The sequence below is a fragment of the Somniosus microcephalus genome, chromosome 14 (genome assembly GCF_052327205.1).
Source record: "Somniosus microcephalus isolate GS21.2 chromosome 14, FLI_Smic_1.0, whole genome shotgun sequence".
In the NCBI taxonomy this organism is placed as follows: domain Eukaryota; kingdom Metazoa; phylum Chordata; class Chondrichthyes; order Squaliformes; family Somniosidae; genus Somniosus; species Somniosus microcephalus.
The window spans coordinates 4,265,458-4,281,864 of record NC_141000.1 but is presented as its reverse complement, the minus strand read 5'-3'; the positions used below and the strand labels follow the sequence as shown (position 1 = coordinate 4,281,864).

At 47.8% G+C, this 16,407-nt stretch overlaps 4 non-coding genes across 4 annotated transcripts; all 4 read right to left on the bottom strand.

The window, feature by feature from the left end:
• Positions 1 to 4,208: 4,208 nt before the first annotated feature.
• Positions 4,209 to 4,281, bottom strand: trnar-ccg (transfer RNA arginine (anticodon CCG)). Its single transcript has one exon. It is a non-coding gene; the product is annotated as a tRNA-Arg (tRNA).
• Positions 4,282 to 7,794: 3,513 nt separating this feature from the next.
• Positions 7,795 to 7,867, bottom strand: trnar-ccg (transfer RNA arginine (anticodon CCG)). Its single transcript has one exon. It is a non-coding gene; the product is annotated as a tRNA-Arg (tRNA).
• A 3,057-nt stretch (positions 7,868 to 10,924) lies between these two features.
• Positions 10,925 to 10,997, bottom strand: trnar-ccg (transfer RNA arginine (anticodon CCG)). Its single transcript has one exon. It is a non-coding gene; the product is annotated as a tRNA-Arg (tRNA).
• Positions 10,998 to 14,053: 3,056 nt separating this feature from the next.
• Positions 14,054 to 14,126, bottom strand: trnar-ccg (transfer RNA arginine (anticodon CCG)). The gene has a single exon. It is a non-coding gene; the product is annotated as a tRNA-Arg (tRNA).
• Between the last annotated feature and the right edge of the window lie 2,281 nt (positions 14,127 to 16,407).

Here is a 16,407-nt window from a genome sequence, read left to right as displayed (position 1 = left end):
GGAGACCGTTCAATAGGAACTTTCAAAGGATATTGGATAAATGAAAAGGGAAAATTTGGGGAAAGAGCAGGGGAGTGGGACAATTTGGAGAGCTGTTTCAAAGAGTTTGATGGTCAGTTTGGGGTGAGGGGTCAGTTTGGGGTGAGGGGTCAGTTTTGGGGTGATGCGTCAGTTTGAGGGTGATGGGTCAGTTTGAGGTGATGGGTCAGTTTGAGGGTGATGGGTCAGTTTGGGTGGGATAGGTCAGTTTGGGGTGATGGGTCAGTTTGGGGTGATGGGTTAGTTTGGGTGGGATAGGTCAGTTTGGGGTGATGGGTTAGTTTGGGTGGGATAGGTCAGTTTGGGGGTGATGGGTCAGTTTGGGGTGATGGGTCAGTTTGGGTGGGATAGGTCAGTTTGGGGTGATGGGTCAGTTTGGGGTGATGGGTTAGTTTGGGTGGGATAGGTCAGTTTGGGGTGATGGGTTAGTTTGGGGGTGATGGGTCAGTATGGGGTGATGGGTCAGTTTGAGGATGAGGAGTCAGTTTGGGGGTGATGGGTCAGTTTGGGGTGATGGGTCAGTTTGGGTGGGATAGGTCAGTTTGGGGTGATGGGTCAGTTTGGGGTGATGGGTCAGTTTGGGGGTGATGGGTCAGTTTGGGGTGATGGGTCAGTTTGGGTGAGATAGGTCAGTTTGGGGTGATGGGTCAGTTTGAGGGTGATGGGTCAGTTTGGGGGTGATGGGTCAGTTTGGGGGTGATGGGTCAGTTTGGGTGGGATAGGTCAGTTTGGGGGTGATGGGTCAGTTTGGGGTGATGGGTCAGTTTGGGATGATGGGTCAGTTTGGGGGTGATGGGTCAGTTTGGGGGTGATGGGTCAGTTTGGGGGTGATGAGTCAGTTTGGGGGTGATGGGTCAGTTTGGGGTGATGGGTCAGTTTGGGGTGATGGGTCAGTTTGGGGGTGATGGGTCAGTTTGGGGGTGATGAGTCAGTTTGGGGGTGATGGGTCAGTTTGGGGTGATGGGTCAGTTTGGGGTGATGGGTCAGTTTGGGGGTGATGGGTCAGTTTGGGGGTGATGAGTCAGTTTGGGGGTGATGGGTCAGTTTGGGGTGATGGGTCAGTTTGGGGTGATGGGTCAGTTTGGGGGTGATGGGTCAGTTTGGGGGTGATGGGTCAGTTTGGGGGTGATGGGTCAGTTTGGGGTGATGGGTCAGTTTGGGTGGGATAGGTCAGTTTGGGATGATGGGTCAGTTTGAGGGTGATGGGTCAGTTTGGGGGTGATGGGTCAGTTTGGGGGTGATGGGTCAGTTTGGGTGGGATAGGTCAGTTTGGGGTGATGGGTCAGTTTGGGGGTGATGGGTCAGTTTGGGGGTGATGAGTCAGTTTGGGGGTGATGGGTCAGTTTGGGGTGATGGGTCAGTTTGGGGGTGATGGGTCAGTATGGGGTGAGGGGTCAGTTTGAGAGTGAGGGGTCAGTTTGGGGGTGATGGGTCAGTTTGGGGTGATGGATCAGTTTGGGTGGGATAGGTCAGTTTGGGGTGATGGGTCAGTTTGAGGGTGATGGGTCAGTTTGGGGGTGATGGGTCAGTTTGGGGGTGATGGGTCAGTTTGGGGTGATGGGTCAGTTTGGGGGTGATGGGTCAGTTTGGGGGTGATGGGTCAGTATGGGTTGAGGGGTCAGTTTGAGGGTGAGGGGTCAGTTTGGGGGTGATATGACACTGAGACACAAACCTCCCTGGCTCCTGTGCAGTGTTGACTTTTAGCACACCCCAGAACTCAGTTTGTTGACACCAAAAGCAATCCAGAACGAGGAAAAGGACATATCAAACTCTCAGGAGCTCCAAAAGACAACCAGGTGGGTGGAAAACGCCATATTACTGGAAGAATGAAGAGGAACTTACAAGGAAGCAGCTTACAAGGGAGCTGCCTGAGGTCCTTGAGAAGATTGGTGATGGTCCGGTGATGTGAGCAAGTTGATGGGTAACCACCACCCCCCGCCAAGTCCTGAAGATATTCTGGACTACCTCAGTGTGGGTCATCCGCTGGACCGGGAGGACTACAGAGAGGCTGAGTGTTGTGCTGTCCACCCCGAGCAAATGCGGCACCAAGAGTGTCACCCTGTGGGTCAAGCACCAATGGGAAGCAACATGTCACCTTGACAGTAGGACCCGGGAGTGGGTCCCACCCTGTTTGTAGACAGACTGAATTACTGTCATATTGTCTGTCTGGAGACGCACTAACTTCCCCACACTGAGTTTGAAAGGAGATAATGTCCGATTGCACCGTTCACATCTCGAGCCTGTTGAAATGCCAAGTGAACTCGTCCATGTCCACTGGCCCAGAAGCCCATTCACCCTGAGTGTGACCCCACAGCCATATGTCGAAGGATCAGCTGAAGAGTCTGATGGCTGTAGCACCAACCCCTGGAGAACACTGTGCTCCCAGGACCACCAGCTCCAGTTCAGATGCTGTGACACAGGAGATCTGTGGAAACATTACTGGCAGAACAAGGCTCAACTGGAGAAATATCACCAACAGGTGAGCCTTCTGGATGATGAAGCTGACTGTGACTATCATTTAGATGGTAGAAGACGCTGATGTCACCGGCCAGTATGCTCACTAGTTGATGGTTCCTCTGATGGTCAAACCAAACCACGTTGTGAAAACATGGAGGCTCAAGCTGCTAATGCAGAGGATACTCACCACATCTGGTCTCCTGGACCCAAGTGTTTAGAGTGATCCACTTCCACACGGAAGTACTGGATGTGACCCACCCACTCAGGTCTGCGGTGGGCTCCCAAAGACTGGAATCACTGCTTGGGCAGGATGAGCAGAACAGGGTCTCGAAGGTTTCTTGTTGTGAGCTGCCAGCATTCCAGGTCCTAATCAGGAATGATGGGCTGACATGGTACAAGGACATTGTGGATTGCAGTCTGGCTAAAGCCTTGAAATGGCTGCTGTCCCTGAAGGGACCTGTAGATGGGGTGGGCTAAACTACAAAGTGATTCCGTGTCTCCATGGGTGCCAATGCGGGAATGCCTGAAGGTTCTGCTGGAGATGCTTGTAGCCCTGCAGCAGATCCTTCACTCGGCCACCAAAGAAACTCTCAGCATCAAAGGACATCTTCAATAGGTGCTGCTCCAGTTCCTGAAGGAACCACAAGGTGCGCAGCCAAGATAAGTGGTGATGCAACAAAACACGTTCGTATAAACCTTTCAATGCCCACAACCTGCTGTCTAATCTGCTGGGTTTCATTGTTTGTGCTGTTCAGACCTTCTACCCGACCACATTCACTCCGAGATACATCAGCCAGTTAGTCACAGTCAGTGCAGCTCCCTTTCCTTCACTTAAACTGGTTGGCCAGCTTCCTGCCTCAAATTGACCCAGTTTACAAACCTATAATGATGTCTGACCTCACTGTGATGTGCAGTGTGAGGGTGAGGCTTGCCCTGTGATGTCACGGTTTGACCCATCCAGTTAAAGGGGCCTCACTTTGATGACAGTGTTTGGCCAACCCTTGGGCTTCATCGAGGTTACAATGACTCGATGCGCTAGAATACAATAACAGGTTGTGACCCGGAGAACAGGGTGTGCGGGCGATGGGCACTGATGGGATTGTTTGCCTCTTATCAATGATGTTTAGTAGTTGTAAACATTTACAGCAACTGGGTTCAGCCATTCAGCCCCTCGAGCCCGTTCCACCATTTAATTACATGATGTCTTATCTGTACCGCAACTCTATTTACTCGCCTTTGATCCATATCCCTTGACGAACTTCGAGACATAGGAATAAGAGTCAGCCATTCCGCCCCTCGAGTCTGTGCTACAATTCAAAGTAGATCCTGGCCAAACTGTAACTTAACTCCATCTACTCCACTTGGTTCCATAATCTTTAACACCCTTCCTAACGTAAATCTATCAATATAATTTTTGACATTTTCAATTGACATTTCAAAGTAGCGCCTGTGCCTGGGGTGTTGGGTAAACTGAAGACAGGAGTTAAAGGGGCAGCGTTTGCCTGGAACGTGCCTGGGGCATTGTTCCCGGAGTGTTGGGATGGCGCACAGCTTGGTAGAAGCAAAGCATTGGCTTGTGCCACTGGGAAACAAGCGACAGAGTGAGAAGGTGCCGAACAGGAACTGCCCAGATTGGTTGATAAGTTACAGGGAAAGCTCCCGGCCTGTCACGGAATGGTTTACGGAATTTGTTTCTGGGCCAAAATTTACTTTACCCCAGATGGGACTTGAACCCACAATCCCTGGTTCCGGAAACCAGTGCCTTATCCATTAGGCCACTGGGGTTGTACATAGGGAGAGTTTGCAGCTTGCCCCTCTGTCTCTATGTAAACGCGGCCAAAATTGATGCCTTGCCTTTTCTTTTCATACACAACTTCATTGTATCAATTCCAAAGATCCCAGCAATGAGCTGACAGAATCTGACTTGATTTTGTGTCTCAGTGATTGGTACAGTTGATTGCTGGTAAAATGTTGATTGTATGTGAAAAGCTAATGGATTTGCAGAGATTTCCTTGGCTGGGATGCCTGGGATGGCAGGAATGACGTATGAGGAGAGATTGTGTCGATTGGGCTTATACTCACTGGAGTTTAGAAGATTGAGAGGGGATCTCATCGAAACCTATAAAATTCTGTCAGGCCTGGACAGACTAGATGCAGGAAGGATGTTTATGATGGCCGGGGAGTCCAGAACCAGGGGTCATAGTCTAAGGATAAGGGGTAAGCCATTTAGGACTGAAATGAGGAGGAATTTCTTCACCCAGAGAGTGGTGAACCTGTGGAATTCTCTGCCACAGAGGGTGGAGGCCAGTTCATTAAATATATTCAAAAAAGAGTTTGATATATTTCTTAAGGCTAAAGGGATATGGGGAGAAGGCAGGGACAGGGTACTGAATTTGGATGATCAGCCATGATCTCATTGAATGACACAGCAGGCTCAAAGGGCCGAATAGCCTACTCCTGCCTTCTATGTTTCTAAGTTTCAGTGATTTACAAGACAGCTCCCTGACTAACACTGTTTAATCTCTACGTATTTCACCAATGACAACAAAGAGTTGGTTTTCACAGAATTAATATTATTTAAATCCAATCTCACTCCAGCGAGGAACCTGAACCCACAATCCCTAGCTCTCAGAAGCCAGTGCTTTATCCATGAGGCCACTGGAGCCACCTGACTGGTCCTTGATGCTGGCCCATCCACCGTCACCACCTGTCCAGGGTCAGGTGACTCCATCTCCCAGAGCGCAGTGCGGCTCGAGCTGTCCTTTGATTGGCCCTTTCTCCTCCGCGCTGCATTGTGGGAAGGCGGGGCCACCATCGCCACCTCCATTGAATCAGAATTTATTGTAATTCCTCACACTGGGCAAAGTGTCCCTGAATAACGTGGATAAGGTGAATCTCCCTACATCTGAATTAGGGATAAAGTGGAGCAAACTCTATAATATTAAAGATCAGTAGCCCAGAAATTGTCTTGTGCGACATTAATGATTATTTGAATAACGTGAACATTATTCCTTAACTTTCAAATTTTATGTTCTCATGTTCAAATCACCCTGTGGGAGGCAATTCGACTGGGAAGATCGTTCTTCTCAAATTCCTTCTTGTGGTTTTACAGGAGTCAGCGAGCCGGTTATTGTGAAATGTTTAAGGGCTCCAATAAATACCAAGGGGGTTGTTTTATCAGATGCATCAGTCTCCACACACCGGTATCCAGAGCTGGAATCCGCACATCTGCCATCATTTCACCTCCTCTACTCTGTGTTCACACTTTGGTCTCCAGAATATAGAAAGGATATCGAGGCACTGGAGAAGGTGCAAAAAGATTCACAAGGATGATACCAGAACTGAGAGGATACACATATCAGGAAAGGTTGAACAGGCTGGGGCTGTATTTCTAGAAGAGAGAAGGCTGAGGGCTGGCCTGATAAAGGTCTTTAAGATAATGGAAGGGTTTGATCGGTTAGACGTAGAGAAAATGTTCTCACTTGTGGGGTGGCCAAATTCTGAAAATAAGTACAATAAACAGTAGGTGATGCTCAAGTACTCACATTTACAGCTGCCTTCCTGGTCTAAAGATGCTTTCTCTTGTCTGGACTTTCTTGGTGGAGTCTCCAACACGAAGGTTTTAAGGTTTTAAAGATCGCGCCAAATGAAGGTACGTATACGCATGCCTGATGACATCACTGCGCAAGATTCAAGATTAGGACCCCTGATGGTCGAACCAAACCACATCGTGAAAACATGGAGGCTCAAGCTGCTAATGTAGAGGATACTCACCACGTCTGGTCTCCTGGGCCAAGTGTTTAGAGTGATCCACTTCCACACGGAAGTACTGGATGTGACCCACCCACTCAGGTCTGTGGTGGGCTCCCAAAGTCTGGAATCACTGCTTGGGCAGGTGGAGCTGGACAGGGTCTCGAAGGTTTCTTCTTGCGAGCTGCCAGCATTCCAGGTCCTAATCAGGAATGATGGGCTGACATGGTACAAGGACATTGCGGAATGCGGTCCGGCTAAAGCGATGAAATGGCTGCTGTCCCTGAAGGGACCTGTAGATGGGGTGGGCTAAACTACAAAGTGATTCCGTGTCTCCATGGGTGCCAATGCGGGAATGCCTGAAGGTTCTGCTGGAGATGCTTGTAGCCCTGCAGCAGATCCTTCGCTTGGCCACCAAAGAAACTCTCAGCATCAAAGGACATCTGCAGTAGTTGCTGCTCCAGTTCCTGAAGGAACCACAAGGTGCGCAGCCAAGATAAGTGGTGATGCATCAAAACACATCCGTACAAACCTTTCAATGCCTACAACCTGCTGTCTAATCTGCTGGGTTTCATTGTTTGTGCTGTTCAGATCTTCTACCCGACCACATTCACTCCAAGATACATCAGCCAGTTAGTCACAGTCACTGCAGCTCCCTTTCCTTCACTTAAACTAGTTGGCCAGCTTCCTACCTCAAATTGCCCCAGTTTACAAACCTATAATGATGTCTAATCTCACTGTGATGTGCAGTGTGAGGGTGAGGCTTGCCCTGTGTTGTCACGGTTTGACCCGTCCAGCTAAAGGGACCTCACTTTGATGACAGTGTTTAGCAAACCCTTGGGCTTCATTGAGGTTCCAATGACTCAATGCGCTAGAATACAATAACAGGTTGTGACCCAGAGAACAGGGTGTGCGGGCGATGGGCACTGATGGGATTGTTTGCCTCTTATCAATGATGTTTAGTAGTTGTAAACATTTACAGCAACCGGGTTCGGCCATTCAGCCCCTCGAGCCCGTTCCACCATTTAATTACATGATGTCTTATCTGTACCGCAACTCTATTTACTCGCCTTTGATCCATATCCCTTGACGAACTTCGAGACATAGGAATAGGAGTCAGCCATTCCGCCCCTCGAGTCTGTGCTACAATTCAAAGTAGATCCTGGCTAATCTGTAACTTAACTCCATCTACCCCACTTGGCTCCATAATCTTTAACACCCTTCCTAACGTAAATCTATCAATATAATTTTTGACATTTTCAATTGACATTTCAAAGTAGCACCTGTGCCTGGGGTGTTGGGTAAACTGAAGACAGGAGTTAAAGGGGCAGCATTTGCCTGGAATGTGCCTGGGGCATTGTTCCCGGAGTGTTGGGATGGCGCACAGCTTGGTAGAAGCAAAGCATTGGTTTGTGCTACTGGGAAACAAGCGACAGAGTGAGAAGGTGCCGAACAGGAACTGCCCAGATCGGTTGATAAGTTACAGGGAAAGCCCCTGGCCTGTCACGGAATGGTTTACGGAATTTGTTTCTGGGCCAAAATTTACTTCACCCCAGATGGGACTTGAACCCACAATCCCTGGTTCCGGAAACCAGTGCCTTATCCATTAGGCCACTGGGGTTGTACACAGGGAGAGTTTGCAGCTTGCCCCTCTGTCTCTATGTAAACGCGGCCAAAATTGATGCCTTGCCTTTTCTTTTCATACACAACTTCATTGTATCAATTCCAAAGATCCCAGCACTGACCTGACAGAATCTGACTTGATTTTGAGTCTCAGTGATTGGTACAGTTGATTGCTGGTAAAATGTTGATTGTATGTGAAAAGCTAATGGATTTGCAGAGATTTCCTTGGCTCTAAGTTTCAGTGATTTACAAGACAGCTCCCTGACTAACACTGTTTAATCTCTATGTATTTCACCAATAACAACAAAGAGCTGGTTTTCACAGAATGAATATTATTTAAATCCAAACTCACTCCAGCAAGGGACTTGAATCCACAATCCCAAGCTCTGGAAGCCAATGCCTTATCCATGAGGCCACTGGCACCACATGATTGGTCCTTGATGCTGGCCCAGCCACCGTCACCACCTGTCCAGGGTCAGGTGACTCCATCTCCCAGAGCGCAGCACGGCTCGAGCTGTCCTTTGATTGGCCCTTTCTCCTCCGCGCTGCATTGTGGGAAGGCGGGGCCACCATCGCAACCTCCATTGAATCAGAATTTATTGTAATTCCTTCACACTGGGCAAAGTGTCCCTGAATAATGTGGAAAAGGTGAATCTCCCTACATCTGAATTAGGGAGAAAGTGGAGCAAACTCTATAATATTAAAGATCAGTAGCCCAGAAATTGTCTTGTGCGACATTAATGATTATTTGAATAACGTGAACATTATTCCTTAACTTTCAAATCTTATGTTCTCATGTTCAAATCACCCTGTGGGAGGCAATTCGACCGGGAAGATCGTTCTTCTCAAATTCCTTCGTGTGGTTTTACAGGAGTCAGCGAGCCGGTTATTGTGAAATGTTTAAGGGCTCCAATAAATACCAAGGGGGTTGTTTTATCAGATGCATCAGTCTCCACACACCGGTATCCAGAGCTGGAATCTGCACATCTGCCATTTCACCTCCTCTACTCTGTGTTCACACTTTGGTCTCCAGAATATAGAAAGGATATCGAGGCACTGGAGAAGATGCAAAAAGATTCACAAGGTTGATACCAGAACTGAGAGGATACACATATCAGGAAAGGCTGAACAGGCTGGGGCTGTATTTCTAGAAGAGAGAAGGCTGAGGGCTGGCCTGATAAAGGTCTTTAAGATAATGGAAGGGTTTGATCGGTTAGACGTAGAGAAAATGTTCTCACTTGTGGGGTGGCCAAATTCTGAAAATAAGCACAATAAACAGTAGGTGATGCTCAAGTATTCACATTTACAGCTGCCTTCCTGGTCTAAAGATGCTTTCTCTTGTCTGGACTTTCTTGGTGGAGTCTCCAACACGAAGGTTTTAAGGCTTTAAAGATCGCGCCAAATGAAGGTACGTATACGCATGCCTGATGACATCACTGCGCAAGATTCAAGATTAGGACCCCTGATGGTCGAACCAAACCACATCGTGAAAACATGGAGGCTCAAGCTGCTAATGTAGAGGATACTCACCACGTCTGGTCTCCTGGACCCAAGTGTTTAGAGTGATCCACTTCCACACGGAAGTACTGGATGTGACCCACCCACTCAGGTCTGTGGTGGGCTCCCAAAGACTGGAATCACTGCTTGGGCAGGTGGAGCTGGACAGGGTCTCGAAGGTTTCTTGTTGCGAGCTGCCAGCATTCCAGGTCCTAATCAGGAATGATGGGCTGACATGGTACAAGGACATTGCGGATTACAGTCCGGCTAAAGCCATGAAATGGCTGCTGTCCCTGAAGGGACCTGTAGATGGGGTGGGCTAAACTACAAAGTGATTCCGTGTCTCCATGGGTGCCAATGCGGGAATGCCTGAAGGTTCTGCTGGAGATGCTTGTAGCCCTGCAGCAGATCCTTCACTCGGCCACCAAAGAAACTCTCAGCATCAAAGGACATCTGCAGTAGTTGCTGCTCCAGTTCCTGAAGGAACCACAAGGTGCGCAGCCAAGATAAGTGGTGATGCAACAAAACACGTCCGTACAAACCTTTCAATGCCCACAACCTGCTGTCTATTCTGCTGGCTTTCATTGTTTGTGTTGTTCAGACCTTCTACCTGACCACATTCACTCCGAGATACATCAGCCAGTTAGTCACAGTCAGTGCAGCTCCCTTTCCTTCACTTAAACTGGTTGGCCAGCTTCCTGCCTCAAATTGACCCAGTTTACAAACCTATAATGATGTCTGATCTCACTGTGATGTGCAGTGTGAGGGTGAGGCTTGCCCTGTGATGTCACGGTTTGACCCGTCCAGTTAAAGGGGCCTCACTTTGATGACAGTGTTTGGCCAACCCTTGGGCTTCATTGAGGTTACAATGACTCGATGCGCTAGAATACAATAACAGGTTGTGACCCGGAGAACAGGGTGTGCGGGCGATGGGCACTGATGGGACTGTTTGCCTCTTATCAATGATGTTTAGTAGTTGTAAACATTTACAGCAACTGGGTTCGGCCATTCAGCCCCTCGAGCCCGTTCCACCATTTAGTTACATGATGTCTTATCTGTACCGCAACTCTATTTACTCGCCTTTGATCCATATCCCTTGACGAACTTCGAGACATAGGAATAGGAGTCAGCCATTCCGCCCCTCGAGTCTGTGCTACAATTCAAAGTAGATCCTGGCTAATCTGTAACTTAACTCCATCTACCCCACTTGGCTCCATAATCTTTAACACCCTTCCTAACGTAAATCTATCAATATAATTTTTGACATTTTCAATTGACATTTCAAAGTAGCACCTGTGCCTGGGGTGTTGGGTAAACTGAAGACAGGAGTTAAAGGGGCAGCGTTTGCCTGGAACGTGCCTGGGGCATTGTTCCCGGAGTGTTGGGATGGCGCACAGCTTGGTAGAAGCAAAGCATTGGCTTGTGCCACTGGGAAACAAGCGACAGAATGAGAAGGTGCCGAACAGGAACTGCCCAGATCGGTTGATAAGTTACAGGGAAAGCCCCTGGCCTGTCACGGAATGGTTTACGGAATTTGTTTCTGGGCCAAAATTTACTTCACCCCAGATGGGACTTGAACCCACAATCCCTGGTTCCGGAAACCAGTGCCTTATCCATTAGGCCACTGGGGCTGTACACAGGGAGAGATTGCAGCTTGCCCCTCTGTCTCTATGTAAACGCGGCCAAAATTGATGCCTTGCCTTTTCTTTTCATACACAACTTCATTGTATCAATTCCAAAGATCCCAGCACTGACCTGACAGAATCTGACTTGATTTTGAGTCTCAGTGATTGGTACAGTTGATTGCTGGTAAAATGTTGATTGTATGTGAAAAGCTAATGGATTTGCAGAGATTTCCTTGGCTCTAAGTTTCAGTGATTTACAAGACAGCTCCCTGACTAACACTGTTTAATCTCTATGTATTTCACCAATAACAACAAAGAGCTGGTTTTCACAGAATGAATATTATTTAAATCCAAACTCACTCCAGCAAGGGACTTGAATCCACAATCCCAAGCTCTGGAAGCCAATGCCTTATCCATGAGGCCACTGGCACCACATGATTGGTCCTTGATGCTGGCCCAGCCACCGTCACCACCTGTCCAGGGTCAGGTGACTCCATCTCCCAGAGCGCAGCACGGCTCGAGCTGTCCTTTGATTGGCCCTTTCTCCTCCGCGCTGCATTGTGGGAAGGCGGGGCCACCATCGCAACCTCCATTGAATCAGAATTTATTGTAATTCCTTCACACTGGGCAAAGTGTCCCTGAATAATGTGGAAAAGGTGAATTTCCCTACATCTGAATTAGGGAGAAAGTGGAGCAAACTCTATAATATTAAAGATCAGTAGCCCAGAAATTGTCTTGTGCGACATTAATGATTATTTGAATAACGTGAACATTATTCCTTAACTTTCAAATCTTATGTTCTCATGTTCAAATCACCCTGTGGGAGGCAATTCGACCGGGAAGATCGTTCTTCTCAAATTCCTTCGTGTGGTTTTACAGGAGTCAGCGAGCCAGTTATTGTGAAATGTTTAAGGGCTCCAATAAATACCAAGGGGGTTGTTTTATCAGATGCATCAGTCTCCACACACCGGTATCCAGAGCTGGAATCTGCACATCTGCCATTTCACCTCCTCTACTCTGTGTTCACACTTTGGTCTCCATAATATAGAAAGGATATCGAGGCACTGGAGAAGGTGCAAAAAGATTCACAAGGATGATACCAGAACTGAGAGGATACACATATCAGGAAAGGCTGAACAGGCTGGGGCTGTATTTCTAGAAGAGAGAAGGCTGAGGGCTGGCCTGATAAAGGTCTTTAAGATAATGGAAGGGTTTGATCGGTTAGACGTAGAGAAAATGTTCTCACTTGTGGGGTGGCCAAATTCTGAAAATAAGTACAATAAACAGTAGGTGATGCTCAAGTATTCACATTTACAGCTGCCTTCCTGGTCTAAAGATGTTTTCTCTTGTCTGGACTTTCTTGGTGGAGTCTCCAACACGAAGGTTTTAAGGCTTTAAAGATCGCGCCAAATGAAGGTACGTATACGCATGCCTGATGACATCACTGCGCAAGATTCAAGATTAGGACCCCTGATGGTCGAACCAAACCACATCGTGAAAACATGGAGGCTCAAGCTGCTAATGTAGAGGATACTCACCACGTCTGGTCTCCTGGGCCAAGTGTTTAGAGTGATCCACTTCCACACGGAAGTACTGGATGTGACCCACCCACTCAGGTCTGCGGTGGGCTCCCAAAGACTGGAATCACTGCTTGGGCAGGTGGAGCTGGACAGGGTCTCGAAGGTTTCTTGTTGCGAGCTGCCAGCATTCCAGGTCCTAATCAGGAATGATGGGCTGACATGGTACAAGGACATTGCGGAATGCGGTCCAGCTAAAGCCATGAAATGGCTGCTGTCCCTGAAGGGACCTGTAGATGGGGTGGGCTAAACTACAAAGTGATTCCGTGTCTCCATGGGTGCCAATGCGGGAATGCCTGAAGGTTCTGCTGGAGGTTCTTGTAGCCCTGCAGCAGATCCTTCACTTGGCCACCAAAGAAACTCTCAGCATCAAAGGACATCTTCAGTAGTTGCTGCTCCAGTTCCTGAAGGAACCACAAGGTGCGCAGCCAAGATAAGTGGAGATGCAACAAAACACGTTCGTACAAACCTTTCAATGCCCACAACCTGCTGTCTAATCTGCTGGGTTTCATTGTTTGTGCTGTTCAGATCTTCTACCCGACCACATTCACTCCGAGATACGTCAGCCAGTTAGTCACAGTCAGTGCAGCTCCCTTTCCTTCACTTAAACTGGTTGGCCAGCTTCCTGCCTCAAATTGACCCAGTTTACAAACCTATAATGATGTCTGATCTCACTGTGATGTGCAGTGTGAGGGTGAGGCTTGCCCTGTGATGTCACGGTTTGACCCGTCCAGTTAAAGGGGCCTCACTTTGATGACAGTGTTTGGCCAACCCTTGGGCTTCATTGAGGTTACAATGACTCGATGCGCTAGAATACAATAACAGGTTGTGACCCGGAGAACAGGGTGTGCGGGCGATGGGCACTGATGGGATTGTTTGCCTCTTATCAATGATGTTTAGTAGTTGTAAACATTTACAGCAACTGGGTTCGGCCATTCAGCCCCTCGAGCCCGTTCCACCATTTAATTACATGATATCTTATCTGTACCGCAACTCTATTTACTCGCCTTTGATCCATATCCCTTGACGAACTTCGAGACATAGGAATAGGAGTCAGCCATTCCGCCCCTCGAGTCTGTGCTACAATTCAAAGTAGATCCTGGCTAATCTGTAACTTAACTCCATCTACCCCACTTGGCTCCATAATCTTTAACACCCTTCCTAACGTAAATCTATCAATATAATTTTTGACATTTTCAATTGACATTTCAAAGTAGCACCTGTGCCTGGGGTGTTGGGTAAGCTGAAGACAGGAGTTAAAGGGGCAGCATTTGCCTGGAACGTGCCTGGGGCATTGTTCCCGGAGTGTTGGGATGGCGCACAGCTTGGTAGAAGCAAAGCATTGGCTTGTGCCACTGCGAAACAAGCGACAGAGTGAGAAGGTGCCGAACAGGAACTGCCCAGATCGGTTGAGAAGTTACAGGGAAAGCTCCTGGCCTGTCACGGAATGGTTTACGGAATTTGTTTCTGGGCCAAAATTTACTTCACCCCAGATGGGACTTGAACCCACAATCCCTGGTTCCGGAAACCAGTGCCTTATCCATTAGGCCACTGGGGTTGTACACAGGGAGAGTTTGCAGCTTGCCCCTCTGTCTCTATGTAAACGCGGCCAAAATTGATGCCTTGCCTTTTCTTTTCATACACAACTTCATTGTATCAATTCCAAAGATCCCAGCACTGACCTGACAGAATCTGACTTGATTTTGTGTCTCAGTGATTGGTACAGTTGATTGCTGGTAAAATGTTGATTGTATGTGAAAAGCTAACTGATTTGCAGAGATTTCCTTGGCTGGGATACCTGGGATGGCAGGAATGACGTATGAGGAGAGATTGTGTCGATTGGGCTTATACTCACTGGAGTTTAGAAGATTGAGAGGGGATCTCATCGAAACCTATAAAATTCTGTCAGGCCTGGACAGACTAGATGCAGGAAGGATGTTTATGATGGCCGGGGAGTCCAGAACCAGGGGTCATAGTCTAAGGATAAGGGGTAAGCCATTTAGGACTGAAATGAGGAGGAATTTCTTCACCCAGAGAGTGGCGAACCTGTGGAATTCTCTGCCACAGAGGGTGGAGGCCAGTTCATTAAATATATTCAAAAAAGAGTTTGATATATTTCTTAAGGCTAAAGGGATATGGGGAGAAGGCAGGGACAGGGTACTGAATTTGGATGATCAGCCATGATCTCATTGAATGACACAGCAGGCTCAAAGGGCCGAATAGCCTACTCCTGCCTTCTATGTTTCTAAGTTTCAGTGATTTACAAGACAGCTCCCTGACTAACACTGTTTAATCTCTACGTATTTCACCAATGACAACAAAGAGTTGGTTTTCACAGAATTAATATTATTTAAATCCAATCTCACTCCAGCGAGGAACCTGAACCCACAATCCCTAGCTCTCAGAAGCCAGTGCTTTATCCATGAGGCCACTGGAGCCACCTGACTGGTCCTTGATGCTGGCCCATCCACCGTCACCACCTGTCCAGGGTCAGGTGACTCCATCTCCCAGAGCGCAGTGCGGCTCGAGCTGTCCTTTGATTGGCCCTTTCTCCTCCGCGCTGCATTGTGGGAAGGCGGGGCCACCATCGCCACCTCCATTGAATCAGAATTTATTGTAATTCCTCACACTGGGCAAAGTGTCCCTGAATAACGTGGATAAGGTGAATCTCCCTACATCTGAATTAGGGATAAAGTGGAGCAAACTCTATAATATTAAAGATCAGTAGCCCAGAAATTGTCTTGTGCGACATTAATGATTATTTGAATAACGTGAACATTATTCCTTAACTTTCAAATTTTATGTTCTCATGTTCAAATCACCCTGTGGGAGGCAATTCGACTGGGAAGATCGTTCTTCTCAAATTCCTTCTTGTGGTTTTACAGGAGTCAGCAAGCCGGTTATTGTGAAATGTTTAAGGGCTCCAATAAATACCAAGGGGGTTGTTTTATCAGATGCATCAGTCTCCACACACCGGTATCCAGAGATGGAATCTGCACATCTGCCATTTCACCTCCTCTACTCTGTGTTCACACTTTGGTCTCCATAATATAGAAAGGATATTGAGGCACTGGAGAAGGTGCAAAAAGATTCACAAGGATGATACCAGAACTGAGAGGATACACATATCAGGAAAGGCTGAACAGGCTGGGGCTGTATTTCTAGAAGAGAGAAGGCTGAGGGCTGGCCTGATAAAGGTCTTTAAGATAATGGAAGGGTTTGATCGGTTAGACGTAGAGAAAATGTTCTCACTTGTGGGGTGGCCAAATTCTGAAAATAAGTACAATAAACAGTAGGTGATGCTCAAGTACTCACATTTACAGCTGCCTTCCTGGTCTAAAGATGTTTTCTCTTGTCTGGACTTTCTTGGTGGAGTCTCCAACACGAAGGTTTTAAGGCTTTAAAGATCGCGCCAAATGAAGGTACGTATACGAATGCCTGATGACATCACTGCGCAAGATTCAAGATTAGGACCCCTGATGGTCGAACCAAACCACATCGTGAAAACATGGAGGCTCAAGCTGCTAATGTAGAGGATACTCACCACGTCTGGTCTCCTGGGCCAAGTGTTTAGAGTGATCCACTTCCACACGGAAGTACTGGATGTGACCCACCCACTCAGGTCTGCGGTGGGCTCCCAAAGCCTGGAATCACTGCTTGGGCAGGTGGAGCTGGACAGGGTCTCGAAGGTTTCTTGTTGCGAGCTGCCAGCATTCCAGGTCCTAATCAGGAATGATGGGCTGACATGGTACAAGGACATTGCGGATTACAGTCCGGCTAAAGCCATGAAATGGCTGCTGTCCCTGAAGGGACCTGTAGATGGGGTGGGCTAAACTACA